This window comes from Dysidea avara, chromosome 11 (genome assembly GCF_963678975.1).
Source record: "Dysidea avara chromosome 11, odDysAvar1.4, whole genome shotgun sequence".
Lineage (NCBI taxonomy): Eukaryota > Metazoa > Porifera > Demospongiae > Dictyoceratida > Dysideidae > Dysidea > Dysidea avara.
In genome coordinates, this window is record NC_089282.1 from 25,576,286 (window position 1) to 25,593,402 (window position 17,117).

A 17,117-nucleotide genomic window follows, 5' to 3' on the forward strand; every position below is an offset into this window, starting at 1 on the left:
TGATTTTCTGTTTCTTTCCGAATCTGGCTTGCAGTAGAGAGATGGACTGTTCATAATTGGCACTGGTCAAAGTAAATCCGCTTACAGTTCTGGATGCTTCACCCTCTAGTAATGATCGCAAGTAATTGAACTTCTCAATGCCTGTGAGCTTGGAGTTTGAGTGGACAGCTGATTGGAAGGAGTCCCAAAATGTTTGCCATACAAGCGGGTCTCCAGAAAACTTCGGCAAGTCGAGCTTGGGTAATCGACTGGCGGGTGCAGATTGAACTATGGACTCTCTTGATGCAGAGTCAGGGGGAGTGACTGGTGAGACAGCTGTGGTATTGTTCTTCTCTAAATATCGCTTCAAACGTGTCAACTTCTCTATTAAGGTGTCTTGGATTTCTATGGTCTCAAAGGTGTCTCGTTCTGAATCATCAGCTCCTTCAATCATGGACTGTATTTTCACATCGAGTTGCTGCAATGATTCAGCCTTGCGGTTCAACTGGTCAATGTATGACATAACTAAACTAATAGTGTCTTCAGTAGCGGGTTGCGTCAGGTCTAGTTCCTCTATCTTGCCATAGATGCGCGTTAAGTGTGCGCGGTACGCTTTGCGGGATCCCTTCAACTTGTCCATTCCCTCCATCCTGGTTTGCTGTAATAAAACACCAGAAAAGAAATGTTTACCAGTGAATTGGCTTGCCTTGACGGGTACCGTTATTCACTGCCACGGTACCACGACGTCTGCGGGGCGGGTTACAAAACAGCAAACCAATCCTGGTCACAGCACCAATATCGTGGCTGATGCACGTTACAGCAGGTTCACAACAGCGGCAAGCAGGAGGGCCGACGATTGAGCGGATAGAGGACAACGTGTTACACACTACTCATCGCGTACGAAAAACATGGCATACAGACACACATTACAGTATACGCATGCGCATAACCTAAGGCCTAAAATACAATAAGGAAATACAATAATGAATATACTATAAAATCAGTTCATGACAATCATCAGTTTAGTCGGTGACTTGTGGCTTCCGGATGAATGGTTTTGTAAAGACAAGCTGCAGGCTATAAAGGAACATGTACTTGTAAATTACAACAGAAACTGAAAAAAATAAGAAACAAACATTTATATCTCACACAATGTTCCTTAACTGAGAAAGTTAAAGCACACAAACAGTTATTTCGAGTATCTCTTTGATGTGGTTAACACTCTAATTTATGAGGTATAAATGTGCCATGATTAAACCATGCAGACACAGACACACACTACATACACAGTATGGCTTTGAAGTGTACTAAGTGGAAGCAAATTTTGAGGTTAGTGCAAGATAATATTGTGGTTAGGGACTAAATGGCTTCAACCCTTTGGAATGTGTTGGTTTCAATCATTAGACATTTATTCCAACATATGCATAGCTTTAAAAACATCACATTCAAAAGTGATTGTATTATATGAATATTTACACAGGTTGTCTACACTAATGCACACGACCAAAAATGTACTAAATTTCTGGTAATGTCGTATGGACCGTTAGTCCATACTAATGCAACATGTACCTTTGGATTATACATCCATACAGCTTAAGATAATAGGTTGGCGTGCGTGCGTGTGATATCAAAAAACGCTAATGGAATTGTAACATTTGGAAAATTTTACAAAGCGCTAAATTTTACCCTTAATTCTTATGAAATATGCATTAAAACAGCCTAAAAACTACTTCATGTTCTTTTTGTTGCTTTAGCTTGGTCCCACTGATCAGTTAATTTTTTTGAACAACCATTGTTTCTTGCCCAATAGAAAATACCGTATGGCTCCAAATTTTCGTAGCAAAAACATTCGTATTTTTCGTAATTGCACTGTAATTACGAAAATTTTTATTATGAAATTTCATGTGCATTGAAATTGAGCCACCGATAGTTAAAGCACGAGGCTTGTGAGGGTTTAGACGAGGGGTCACCAACTGCTTCGAAATCCCGTACACCTTCAATGAAATCTTGTCTGAAATATGAAATCTTAGCTATGTTCTTATCGTGATTCTGATTCTATAGCTACTCGTTCTGGTACCATAGCTTACTTTCAACTGCTCCTTCACAAAAGTAAGAATGAAATCCGATGTTCCGCTCCGCTTCGGATTTGTATTAAGCGAGTTGTGGAAGCCAAACAAAACCAGGAGTTGTGGGAAAGAAGCCGTACAAAACCAGGAGAGAATCCATGCAAACTGCTGAAATGTAAGAATAAAATCCGATGTTCCGCTCCACTTCGGATTTGAGTTGTGGAAGCCAAACAAAACCAGGAGCTGTAGGAAAGAAGCCCTACAAAACCAGGAGACATACAGAGAATCCATACAAAACCAGGAGCTGTAGGAAAGAAGCCGCACAAAACCAGGAGAGAATCCATGCAAACTGCTGAAAAATAAGAATGAAATCCGATGTTCTGCTTCGCTTTGGATTTGAGTTGTGGAAGCCAAATAAAACCAGGAGCTGTAGGAAAGAAGCCACACAAAAGCAGGAGACATACAGGGAATCCATACAAAACCAGGAGCTGTAGGAAAGAAGCCGCACAAAATCAGGAGAATCCATGTAAACTGCTCCTGCACAACAGTAAGGATGAAATCCTATATGTTCCGCTCCGCTTCGGATTTGTATAGTAAGCGAGTTGTGGAAGCCAAACAAAACCAGGAGCTGTAGGAAAGAAGCCGCACAAAACCAGGAGACATATAAAATCTGTCATGAAAGCATACAAAAAACAAAGGAGGTTTGTACTGAAGTTCGTTGCTGTTATATAGCTAGATTGTTTGCCTTGACTTTGAGGAATGGCTGGCAAAGGATTAGAATCTGAAGCTGACATGGATGAACTGCATGACAGTGATTTTGTACAGATGATGAAGAGAAAGCTGCCCCCTACTGTTATCAATTGTCTACTAGCCACGGGTAAGCTAAGGTCGTGAGAGCATGCAGGGCACGAATGACCGCGGTACTCACGGTACCGATAGACTCTATATGCATGCCTTACGTGATACCGGTAATAGCTATTTACAATGTCATGTACTAATTAGCTCTGACCCTTTATTATAACTCATAAACTTTCTAGTTAGTCAACGTATAGTGAGATAGCATACAGCATTTACAGATTAATTAATTAATCCCTTTGCTGGCGTGTTTGCGGCGCAAGATATTTAGATAGGGGGCTCTAGTTTGGTGAAAAGAGCGAGAGAGAGAGAGAAAGAAAGAAAGGTCAACACTTGCTAAGAATGGCTGCCCTCCACAGATTGTGTCATTGATAGAGCGCATAAAATCCTTACTCACAGCTTCACAGTTTGCTACCACAGCTTCTCTGAATACTGTGACTGCTTTATTAGAGTTACTGACTGCTCTATTAGAGTATCTTGATCTATTCAAAGTTTAAATCGTAAGGGGGACTCCATGCAGCCCCCTTGCTCCCGGTTTGCTACTCCTATGGTTTAAGTGCAGATTAAAGGGAAAGAAGATTCCATGCAGATCCCACAGGCATTGAGCTGTTGTGGCTCCTTCAGTGCATGCCTGGATTGCATGTTGATGGAGATCAAGTCATGGGTCTGGAATTTTCTTCTGCATTCTACACAGGCTTAGGTGCATGATCCTAACTCCCTGTATTCACAGGCTTTAGCTATAAACTTCTCACACTGCAGATCTCCAGTGTAGTATAGCATTCACTGACAGACAGATCTGCCACTGCAATATGCACGGTGTTGGTGTCCTTATTTTGGTTATTTACAAGTAATTTTGTATAATATAATGCATATAGGCATATAGTAATGTGCATAATATACCCTAACCTCACTGCTATCTATTAATGGCTGCATGTATAATATTCTTGAAGGTTATGTTGACAGAGAGGCGATTGAGCTGATGATAGTGCCAGATAGCCTAAAGGAGATTGAAGATTTTATATCCGATAACTTTCCTGGAGATAAAGCATATTTTGGTCAGATAACAAAACCAGTTTTTAAATTTCTTCCAGCTCATGCCGCAAAGCTGAAAAACTTTGTATCTGAAATAAAGGATGACATCTCCACTAAACCACTAAAGAGAGCTTCAGATCTGCCTAAAGCTCTAGCAGATAAGAGAAAGTGTCAACCAAGTTCTAAACCTGTAATCTTATTTGATCCCGATGACATTTATGCAGCTGTTAGACAGCAAATGGTAAAATGGACTCGTGGTCAACCCAATTTGAATTTGAAAGAAAATTATGATTATGAAATTATTATTTCTCCAGCATTATCTACATCTCAAGATAATCACATTGTGGTGGTGCGGTGTCTGCGCTGTTCCAAGAAAACAAAAACTAGATTATTTCAAAGGGGTTCTGGCTTTATGCTATCTAATTGGACCAAACATGTGCTGAAGTCTTGTGCAAAGGATAGCAAAAGGAAAGATAACTTTACGCAGAAGCCACTATTGTTTACTGCTGTCACATCCCAAAATGAAAGGTGTTTATTTTTTGTTTCAAATGTATATATCTTTAATTGTAATGTTAGCTGGTTACCTCAGTAGCTAATTATGCATGCCTAACAGTTATGTTCGTTGCTTAGCTATAGGCATTGTGTCTTATTGTTGATTGTTTTGTTTTTGCAGTTCCACCTTGTGCAGTTCTGAGAGTGACAATGATTTGACATCCCCTAATTCAGAACGGGAACTACCATTAACTGATCAAGATGCTAGCTCAAATACACCTAGTCAAAAAAATTTTCACCTATCCCCTCCAACTCTCAATCTGGATCTAAGTGTCAGGTTGGAGGGGATGAAGAAATGACTATTGACACTGATTGGTCCAGGAAAGCACGTTCATATTTAAAAACTTTGTCAGCCAGTAATCATTCACACAAAATAACCGAATACTTCCCTATTATTAAGCAAATAGACAAGTTAATCTTAGAAAATAAGCAACTTTCTACATTTATTAATTCAAACTTACAACCAAATAAACCCAGTCAAGTTGTTTTTAACTCTGCATTTCTCCAGAAACTGTATGAAAATTGTGTGAGAAATGAAAGTAAAAGGCCGAATGGTCGTCGCCATGATGAAATCGTGATAAAATTTTCTATTTCTCTGTTTATATGGTCAGGGCCCATAGCATATGAATTTTTACACAGAAATATACCTGCAGCCATTCCTTCCATTTCTCTCATTAGAAACAAGATTCATTCTCAATATTCAGATGTTCCGGAAGGAATCTTCATGTTTGATGAACTGGTGTTACATTTACAAAAATTTAAATGCCCATTTGTTGTATCAATATCAGAGGATGCAACTAGAATCATTAATTGAGTGGAGTATGATTCCAACAGTGATCAGTGCGTAGGGTTTGTATTACCTATCAGGGATGGGATGATACAATGTGGAGTATATGAAGCAACTTCATTTGATGCAATTACTGAAATGTTTAAGACAAGACCATTATCTAAGTTTGCATATGTATATGTTGCACAGGCTCTGTGTGATGGAATTCCTTCCTTCTGTTTAGCTTGCATAGGTACTGACAATAGGTTTGACTATCAGTCTATATTGTTTCGTTGGAAATATATTTTTAGTGAATTGAAAAAAAGAAGTATACAAGTGATCAACTTTTCCTCTGATGGTGATTCACGTCTTCTTAAAGCCATGCTCATCATGTTGTCACTTCAGAAAGAGCCTTCATTTGATCCCAGCACAGTGACCTCAGATATTAAGCTTTCATCACAGTGGGTTGATTGGTTTATCCTCCCAAGGCTTTCACTTTTTAGTGTTTCACAAGATACAGTACATTTGGGGGTAAAATTGAAAGCAAGGCTGATGAAACCTGGCATACTTCTACCACTGGGAGTGTATGTAGCAGCTGCTGCAGATCTAAAAATGATATTTGAACACTATGGAAAAGAAGTGCACAACATCAGAATGAAGGACTTGGACCACAGAGATAGACAGAATTTTGATGCTGTTGATCATTTAACAAGTGAAGCTGTTATCACTTTATTAGATCGATGTGGGTGTTTGGGTACAAAAGTGTATCTTAAAATGATTCGGTACATTATAGATTCTTTTTTGTGCAAAGACTTAGAACCAAAGAAACGAATTAGTCAATGCTGGACAGCTGTGTTTTTCTTCCGGTATTGGCGACAGTGGATACTAGATAACAGTGAATATAACCTTAAAAATAATTTCATCACAAGAAATGCTTATTTGTGTGCAGAAATTAACGGTCACTGCTTAATAAGTTTTTTGTTAGTCTGCAAATCTGTCAACCTCCCTTTAATGCCTTGGCTTTTAGGATCCCAGCCATGTGAACAACTGTTTCAAGCAGCCAGGAGTATGAGCTCTGTTTACTCCACCATGATCAATTTTAGTCTGTTAGGTTTGTTACGACGTCTTCATCGAATCCATATTCAAAATATACTTGAAGCCGAAGGTGAAGAAAACGGTATTTTGTTTCCTAGAAGAGAGCAGCATCGTAGAAAGCATGGAACAACTTTTAGTTCTGCACAAAGGCTGCTTCACAATGATGTATCAGCTGTCACAATGAAAGATATAGAAGACTGGATAGAAATTGGAAAAGCTGAAGCTAAGAATCTTTTGCAAGTATTAGGTATGGACATTCTGTTAAAAGCTAACCAACATTGGAATGAAGTGAGTGCTGGCATTAATGCTATTGAAGCAATATCAACTGAAGATCTTATTGATGGGGATGAGGCTGAAGATGACCATGAAGATGGAACTGGTAACACTGATGTTGAATTATGTGAAGAACAGGCTGATGGCATTGAAGATGACATTAAGTGCCTGCAGGAAAGTGGTGGTATCTCAGACAAAAATGCTACTTGTATGCTCAAAGACATAAAATTTTGTCGACTGCCAGATAATGATTTAGGTATAAATTTACCTGCTTATACTACTAATAAGCAAAATGATTCAAAGAGTACTTCAAAAATGAAAAGAGAGAAAAAGAAGCATATTTTATTTGTTGAGGTTAATCTGTCCAATGGACGCACTGTATATATTCGAAAATCCACATTGGTGTGGATATTACAAGAGAATGAAAGACTGTCTAGTGATAGATTGTTCCGTGTAAGAGAAAAGCAACCTTTTTCCTCTTCTGTACACGATTATTCCAATTCCATGGCTAAGTGCTTACCCATTAAAGCCTCGAGTGTGAGTCCTGGAGATGTTTGCGTGTTTGTGTTTGAAGTAAATACTGGGTATTCTTGGGATCTGGGCAAGATTATGCAGTTTTCAGGGGGAAAAAGAAGAATCCCTTATTGTAAGGTTGTTTCTGAAGAATTTGATCAGATTTCTGTACTATGCCAGTGGTACAAGCGATATGGTAGTGAAAATGATGATTCAAAATTCGAAATACACACTGATGCTATTGTCCATGAATATCTACCATTGGTAAGCTATTTGTGCACTGTATATAGCTGTGAGCACAGAATAAACTGTTTAGTAACTGATTGCGACACAGCTGTGGTATCAATTTTTCAATCAACACTGCTTCCAGGGGTCACTCTCCATCTGACAGAGCCATGTGTAGTCAGAATTAAAGAAATGTTTAAAGAAATTTATCCAGAGAATATATCAACTCTCAAAATAGATAAAGACACATATGAATTAAGTTCAGTTGCTAATTCAGTAGTTAACTCAGTGGATGTGTCTTCATACAATTACTTGGAAGCACTTGAGACACGCAAAACTAGATCAGGAAGAGTATGCCGACCACCTAAGGCATTTGTATTATAATATAGCAACAACTATACCTTGCAAGTTGCCAGCTTTTTCAGAAGTTAATGTCATTGTAATATAGCTAATTATGAAACGGAAACTAGATATGTAGCTAGCTACTATATAGTCTACATACAAGTTGTAATTGCAAATTACTAATGTATCATGCATGTAGCTATAACTTCTTATACTGCAGGGGCGGATCCAGGGTTTGGCAAGGGGAATGTCAAAAACATTTATTCTCTATTAGTTATTCTCTGCCTCTCTGCTAGGCTGCAATTCAATATGGTCGACATCATTCCATCTAGCACGAGATGTTGATTTAGCTACGTAGCTAATTAGTTCAGTTAGTTTACGTCATTAATTAGCTACACTGAGCAAATCGACCTTCAGTCATTTCACGTGGCGTGTTGTTGTCATGTAAGCTGCAGGGGGACGATAATCGGAAAGGGATGGATGCCATGCCTGCTGCCATTCCAATTAAATACAATTGTTTAGAGAATTTGACTGCAGAGGAAATCATTGAAATTTTTAGTAATGCTGTTGTATTCCAAGATAAGTTTAGTTCCGTGGCACCTGTTCGCCCAACAGCAGGTCAGATTTTCTTGTTTGATCTGGGTGCAGATAAATCTCAGTGGGAGACAAGAAAGAAACAGTTAAGGTAGCTACATGGTTGGATTTTAAGGTTTTAAAGCAACACCTCACTACTTTTTCATAGCTAGATTATTTAGCTACCCTAGTCACCAATCAATTTTACAAGAGTTATCAGCCAAATCCAAGCTCCTTGTAGATATATAAGATCAAAGTTTTCACTGACCATATAATCAAATGAAATTCTTTACCCTGTGATGTGATTAATGCCCAATCAGTTAATGGGTTTAAGAACTGATAAATCATTGAATATATTTCAGGGAAGAAATTGGATATGGACATATTTAAGGCCAATAGGCCAATCAATTTAGTTGTATTAATATAGTAATTTTTCTTGTCCATTAAACAAATAAAAGAAAACCATATAATATGTGACTATAGCTAAGAGTGTATGTATGTGCATGATAAGTGCCCGGAACTATATCACCAAGCTAGTAGTGCATACTATTGTATGGCCTTCATGTGAAGGACTGTTTATTTGCATGGCTTGCCTTTATTGTGACTAAACATAAAATTAATGTGACCTAACTTTGGAAAACCATGCATGAATCCTTTTGGGCACATGCAAAATTTGCATTAAAAACTCAATTGAAATTTTTTCAATTAATTTTTATTTGCACATTTGGATAAGGCAACTATTAAACCTTTCTTGCTGTGAAGTTTCACACCTAAAGCTTCTTTCCGTTGGGAAATATGGATGATTTTATCAGACCATGTAGTGATTTTGCAATGTGTGGGATAGCAATTAACTTACAAATAGGGTGATTTGTTCAGGTGATACTAGAATGGTTAAAACTAAGTATTAGACAGAGATATACACAATACATTTTATTTAATTCAAGAAAAGGACCAGGAACACTTCATTGAAGTCTCTATACATATTTTATATAGTAGGAATGGAATTATTTGTAAACAAAATGACTTGTCATCCATTTGTCACACTTAATCACTCACAGTACATTACTTTGTAATGTATATTATATAGACAGTAAATTGACCATATCTCTGGAACCCTTCAAGATATCAAGCTGAAATTTTGACACAAGATAGGTAAACACCCAGTGCCTCATTTTAGCTACAAAAGAGAAAATTGACCAATTGCAATGTGCCAAAAGGATGGTTTTCAAAAATTGGGTCACAATTGAATTATAGCAATAGTCATTGATATCCTGTGAGCCAGTGCCAAAATAACTGAGGAGTTTACTGGGACTCTATTACATCAGTATAGCCATGCAGCTGTTGCCTTCTAATACTACATGGGCCTCACGACTTGATATAAACTTAATGTGTTTATTGCAGATCAGATAGTAGACAGAAGCAGTTAGCTATAATACAAAACTCAGTAACCTCAGTATATAACTGTTCACATAAATGATACATATAAAGGTTATGTACAGTATAAATATTATTAGCTGTCATTCACTTTAATCAGATGTGATGAATACAGATGGGTAACTAAAGGTGTTTACACCTTAAAAAGCAACAACTTTGATTTTAACATTAAAAAGAGATCTAACTGGATTGATATTGAAAGTTCTGAGCAAGGTGTGCAATTATTTGTATGCGTTTACTTGCATATGTTGTACAATGTCCATGTATGTATGTATGTACGTATAATATACAAATGAAGATATATTATAGGATGACACCTAGCATCTATTATACAGATAAAGGTGACCCTAGATTTCGGCGATGGGAGTATTGGGGGTTTGGAAGCAACTTTTGTATTCATTACACTGGAGACCAATCAATATTCAAGCCCTTTCGTCACAGGAGTTCAAAACATTGCTGGACACCATATATTAGGTCTGCACCAAAGGTAGTGAGTTATCAAACATATTTTTATGACATTATAGTTCTACCATATATTACATACATATAACTGTATATGAGCTTATAAAATACAGCAAAAAATCATGCAGAAATGTGCATATATGCATTGTATAGGTAGGAAACCATGGTGTTCATAGTCCTTTGAAAGTTGATGGCTGTACAGCAGTGCAGAATGGTACAAAATCAGAAGGTACATAAAGAGTAATAGATGCCCAACTTACATAAGCAAACAATCAAGACATTCCTGGGCATGTTGGGAGTCCTATGAAAGTTGACAGTTGCTCAACAGTGCAGATTGGTACAAAACCAGAAGGTTAATATGTAATTTATTATATACAGTAATTCATGCCTGACTTACGTTAGTAAATACTCAAGATGTACCTGGACATGTTCAGAGTCCTTTGGAAGTTGACAGTTGCTTACCAGTGCAGATTGGTACAAAACCAGAAGGTTAATATATGGTTTATTATACACAGTAATTCATGCCTGACTTACGTTTGCAAATATTCAAGGTGTATCTGGACATGTTCAGAGTCCTTTGGAAGTTGACAGTTGCTCAACAGTGCAGATTGGTACAAAACTAGAAGGTTAATATATAATTTATTATACACAGTAATTCATGCCTGACTTACATTAGTAAATACTCAAGATGTACCTGGACATGTTGGGAGTCCTATGGAAGTTAACAGTTGCTCACCAGTGCAGATTGGTACAAAACCAGAAGGTTAATATATAGCTTATTATACAGTGATTCATGCGTTAGCAAATACTCAAGATGTATCTGGACATGTTGGGAGTCCTTTGGAAGTTGACAGTTGCTCACCAGTGCAGATTGGTACAAAACCAGAAGGTTAATATATAATTTATTGTACACAGTAATTCATGCCTGACTTATGTTAGCAAATACTCAAGATGTACCTGGACATGTTGGGAGTACTATGGAAGTTGACAGTTGTTCACCAGTGCAGATTGGTACAAAACCAGAAGGTTAATATATAATTTATTATACACAGTGATTCATGCCTACTTACATTAGTAAATACTCAAGATGTACCTGGACATGTTGGGAGTCCTATGGAAGTTAACAGTTGCTCACCAGTGCAGATTGGTACAAAACCAGAAGGTTAATATATAATTTATTATACACAGTGATTCATGCGTTAGCAAATACTCAAGATGTATCTGGACATGTTGGGAGTCCTTTGGAAGTTGACAGTTGCTCACCAGTGCAGATTGGTACAAAACCAGAAGGTTAATATATAGTTTATTATACACAGTGATTCATGCCTGACTTACGTTAGTAAATACTCAAGATGTACCTGGACATGTTGGGAGTTCTATGGAAGTTGACAGTTGTTCACCAGTGCAGATTGGTACAAAACCAGAAGGTTAATATATAATTTATTATACACAGTGATTCATGCCTGACTTACGTTAGTAAATACTCAAGATGTACCTGGACATGTTGGGAGTTCTATGGAAGTTGACAGTTGTTCACCAGTGCAGCTTGGTACAAAACCAGAAGGTTAATATATAATTTATTATACACAGTGATTCATGCCTGACTTACGTTAGTAAATACTCAAGATGTACCTGGACATGTTGGGAGTTCTATGGAAGTTGACAGTTGTTCACCAGTGCAGATTGGTACAAAACCAGAAGGTTAATATATAATTTATTATACACAGTGATTCATGCCCGACTTACGTTAGTAAATACTCAAGATGTACCTGGACATGTTGGGAGTTCTATGGAAGTTAACAGTTGTTCACCAGTGCAGCTTGGTACAAAACCAGAAGGTTAATATATAGTTTATTATACAGTGATTCATGCGTTAGCAAATACTCAAGATGTATCTGGACATGTTGGGAGTCCTTTGGAAGTTGACAGTTGCTGACCAGTGCAGATTGGTACAAAACCAGAAGGTTAATATATAGTTTATTATACAGTGATTCATGCCTGACTTATGTTAGCAAATACTCAAGATGTATCTGGACATGTTCAGAGTCCTTTGGAAGTTGACAGTTGCTCACCAGTGCAGATTGGTACAAAACCAGAAGGTTAATATATAATTTATTATACAGTGATTCATGCGTTAGCAAATACTCAAGATGTACCTGGACATGTTGGGAGTCCTTTGGAAGTTGACAGTTCAGGGGCGGATCCAGAGTTTGGAAAGAGGGGGGGCACCTTTCTGAAAAACAGTTGAAGACCAAAACAACTTGCTGAAAACCAGTTGAAGACCAAAAAAAAAAAAAAAAAGGTCACGACAATAATAGCTAGTTATCCTTACCAACTATATCACGTCTGTTACGTAAAATAAAATCCTATTTATAGCTTCATAGGTAAGCTACACTGCCTCATGAACATTGTGACTGCTTTATTAGAGTAATTGACTGCTCTATTAGAGTATCTCAATCTTGTATGCAATTTCTTGAGGGGGGGGGGGGGGGGGGGCATTTGCCCCAAATGCCCCATCCTGGATCCGCCACTGCAGTTGCTCAACAGTGCAGATTGGTACAAAACCAGAAGGTTAATATATAGTTTATTATACACAGTAATTCATGCCTGACTTATGTTAGCAAATACTCAAGATGTATCTGGACATGTTCAGAGTCCTTTGGAAGTTGACAGACTTTGCTCACCAGTGCAGATTGGTACAAAACCAGAAGGTTAATATATAGTTTATTATACACAGTAATTCATGCCTGACTTATGTTAGCAAATATTCAAGATGTACCTGGACATGATCATAGTCAGATGGAAGTCACCAGTTGTCCACCAGTGCAGATTAAATCAACAGGTGCTCATATACATAATTATATATGTGACCGAATTTTGGAAAATCACCCTTATGGTAGCACCTGGCAGTTTTGAAACTGGCATCGTGTCGTCAATAGCAGAGAACACTTTCAAACATTTCTAAATTAATTCAAGGTATCTATGGGAATAAATAATTGATGGGTCGAATGCACCGATAAGAGTGATTTTCTAAAATTCGGTCACATATATATAATCAACTGCTAACTATATGTTCACTTACTTATTCTAACTCAAGACCTAACTGAGGATGGTCACGATCAGTTTACTTTAGAACACAAAACTGTTTGTAATGAATCTTATCTGCCTATCACAATTCCATGGAAGCACCCATTATATGCGAATACCTGCACATCAGACAATTTCTAACAATTGTCCTACTGCATTGTCAACAAATCCCAAGTTTCCTTGACAAGCTGGACAAAAGTCCAGCTGAAGATTCACTCAAAGCAGGAATCAATGCCATGCTGAATGGTAACATTATAGGAGGGAAGACAACTGTACTGAATTACATTAGTTCAGTGATTAAGGGTTGTCGTAAGCAGAGTAAAAGTAAAGTAGACTGTTATGGGTCAGAATACAGCAGATGTTTGTATGCATTTCGTCATGTGTGGAAACTGCAGCTGAAACCATAGGCGGATCTGAGGGGGGGCCAAGGGGTGCTGTGCCCCCCCTGGCCCTTCCCTTGCCCCCCTTGGATTCACAGTACTATATTGATACTAGAAACCGTGGAATCATGCATTCACACTATTCAGAAGTATAGAAAGCCAATGGACAAATAGAAGACAACAGTTATAAATGTACTTTACAGTTATACTGTACACTGTAAAGAAAGTAAGTTTAAGTTTTTGTGCCAAGATCGAGATACTCTAATAGAGCAGTCACTACTCTAATACAACAGTCACAATTCTAATGTCATTATAACAATACTAGCTACGTACACCTTTATAGCTATTTTGATTTAGCACACTTTACCGTCAAACAGGTTTTATCTCAGATAAGCTAACTAATCTTTATATACATTGCAAGCATACACTTTTTAGCTAAATGTTACCAAAAATGCTCCCAAATCCAAACCTAGGAGGTCTAATTTTTAAAAATTTCCCTAACTACAATCTTACAATTGTATGTCTATCATTCATCCAGCTATACTGAATATAGTTATGCAACTGAGTATAACCTGTGTACTAGAATTCCTCTTAGTGGGATAGACACTGTTGTACACTAAAACTTTTTGCCCCCCCCTTGGCCCCCCCTGACAGTGCCTCCTAGATCCGCCTATGGCTGAAACTAAAATGTGATTCGCTGCATTGCCCAACTGTATTCGCCCAGAGGCAGCAAACCACTTACAGCTTAAATTCACTGACAGCATTTGAGAAACAACTAAGGGAACATTTTCCATATTCTGGAGAAAGGATGCGAGGATACTGTGGTGCAGATTTTCAGCATTGTCCTCCTGCTAATGCACCTTCAGCAGTTACTGATAGACAAGACGTAGAAAATCCTAAGAAGAGAATTACACTTCATGAATGCAGAGGAAAGTATATTGTACAGAGTAGCCATTTTACAGCCAAATCAGTCTGGGTATTACCATTTGATATCAGCAACATTAAAGCCAGTGAATTGAATATGCCAACAAATATATCAGTGTATGGTACAGCCTACCAACTGGCAGGATACTCAATTCACCATAGAAATCATTTTACATCAGTGGTATACTTGAAGAGCAAAATGTATTATTATGATGGAATGAATTCCCAAGACAAACGATTACTTCCCTTTAATGAAAGAAGCTATCCTAAAAGATCCATGAGATCTTATGCATACTATTTAGTAAACTAATTGAGCTATTAGCTGAACAAGGTATTGTATTATTACAAATGAAGTAGCAATATAATATAATTATATATATATATATATATATACACACACACATATATATAGGGAGTGGTCAAGATGCTATGTATAATATGCAGTGTATAATGTCACCATACAACTAAAAAAATTCTTATTATGAATTTGATTATTGACTAGACCGGTTCATACAAGACTATTGCGCAGTTTTGTAAATGCTAAAAGTAGCTAGTATCAGGAAGCTAATTTTATAACTGCAAGAAATCCTATGATACCAGGAGAGGCCATGTAAGTGAAATTGTAGAAATCATTTGGTGGGGATTTTGCTCCTGTTTTGTAGGACTATACTTTGACTGTATACAAATAGACAAACAGGATAGATTGTATTGACTCACCAAAAATTTCAGGGAAAGATTAGAAAACTAAATGCCTATTATAAGTACAACCCAACATAAGCTTAGCAACACACAAACTATAAAATTTAAGCATACAGATGCTCCTGGTTTTGTGGGGTTTTACACCAGATAGGGCTTTGACAGTTGCTCCTAGCTTTGAGGAGTTTCGCTCAGCATTTTCCCTGAATGATTGGCCTTGTTTCAAGTCGCTCCTGGTTTTGTAGGGTTTCCTTTTCCTTAGCTCCTGGTTTTATATGGCTTCGCGATTCCTCTCAATTTCGTGAAGGTTTGCTCCTGCGTAAATTTCTATTTCTTTCTCCCACTATTAGCTAAAAGCGATTTCAAGAACTTGTCACTCTTGTAATTTAAAAGCAGATTTTGCAGTCCTCGTTCAATTTTGTGAAATCCTTTGAAATCCGTGAAATCTTTGGAAATTTGTTCAAGATTTTGAAATCCGTACTCCTTTTTTATGAGTTAGTGACCCCTCGGGTTTAGATATACGATAGTGTTGGTGTAAAAGGAGTTTGTTAAATACCATCTCCAAGTAGGCTACTATCACATGAAATTTACTATTAGGCCACTTCAAGTAAATTCTCTGTTTCCCGTCCACCGGCCGCATCTAGTTCCAGTCAGCTCTAAATATTCCATTATTCCGTATTCTTCCATTATTTTCCGGTTATTCTTGTATACTGAGAGGATCAGTAAAAGCCATCTTGAAACAGTATGTCAGCTCACGTGCCAGCAGTGCTATCGAGTTGGCAGAAACTTCACGTTTGCACTATTTTTGCAACTTGAAAAGGTTAAGTATGCTTTATGCAGCTTTTTATGGTTGTGCCAGGAAAATAATGGCTTGAAAAGCTGCCAATCTTATAATGAAATAATGGAAATGGACCGCCCGCCCACATGCAAATATGCTTGAGTCCAGGACGGGAAACAGAGAATTTATTTGGAGTGGCCTTATTATCATTATTATTATTACACTTCGACATTAAAATAATTCTCGGCGTACTACCTGTCCAGTCGTGTTTGGTACACTTAATAACCTCTGATACAAGTATGATACTTTTTTCTCAGTACTCATCCATCCATTAAGCATCCGTGCTTCTGGTTTTGTCTTCACAAGTAGCTATTCTACTTCGCGACGATGTAACTCGTGTTCCACATATTACCGTAAAAGCACGTACGTGCAACATCACGATTTTTTTAATTACGAAAGGGCTTGAAATTACGAATTAATTTTTACGAAAATTTACTTATTGATGAAAACATGGCTTTTTACGAAATTTTTATGCTACGAAAATTTGGAGCCATACGGTACATGTATTTGCGTTATATACAAATAAGGCAAAAGTACGCCCGTTAGAATCCATAATTTGCCAGACAAACCATACATAAAAACAAAGCCCTTGATTTTCTCTATACAATGGCATCCGAACATTTGTTGTAACACTTTCATAGTGGCAGTTGTTAACAGTTGACTCCACCATAATGCGCGCTCCATACAATTTTCTATGGGAGAAATTCGTTACTTCAGTACGCAAACCTTAAAAGTACGGTGAGTTGCCCTTACCAAATTCGCTAAACTTGGTCTCATTCAATGAGTTGAATCGTACAGATTAAGAATCCAACCGAACAAATGGCTTAACTGGCCATTCTACAAAGATACATACAAAAAACAAGGTTTTTTCACAGTACAATTTCGTATCTGGATGCGTAAATTCGCTGTACAAGGCTCTCTCCTCTCTTTTCCATTGGTCGCTATACAAAATCTTACATATCACTCGATGCGCAATTTATCAATGATTCTGATAAATGCTCCGTAAACTGAAGTATGCAGAAGTT

The 17,117-nt window shown here is 37.5% G+C and overlaps 1 long non-coding RNA gene across 1 annotated transcript; it reads left to right on the plus strand.

Annotated features, from left to right (window-relative positions):
• The first annotated feature begins 12,788 nt into the window (after positions 1–12,788).
• On the plus strand, positions 12,789–13,626 carry LOC136237985 (uncharacterized). The gene is made up of 3 exons (XR_010692695.1): positions 12,789–12,878; positions 12,929–13,009; positions 13,265–13,626. It is a non-coding gene; the product is annotated as an uncharacterized lncRNA (long non-coding RNA).
• Positions 13,627–17,117: the final 3,491 nt, after the last annotated feature.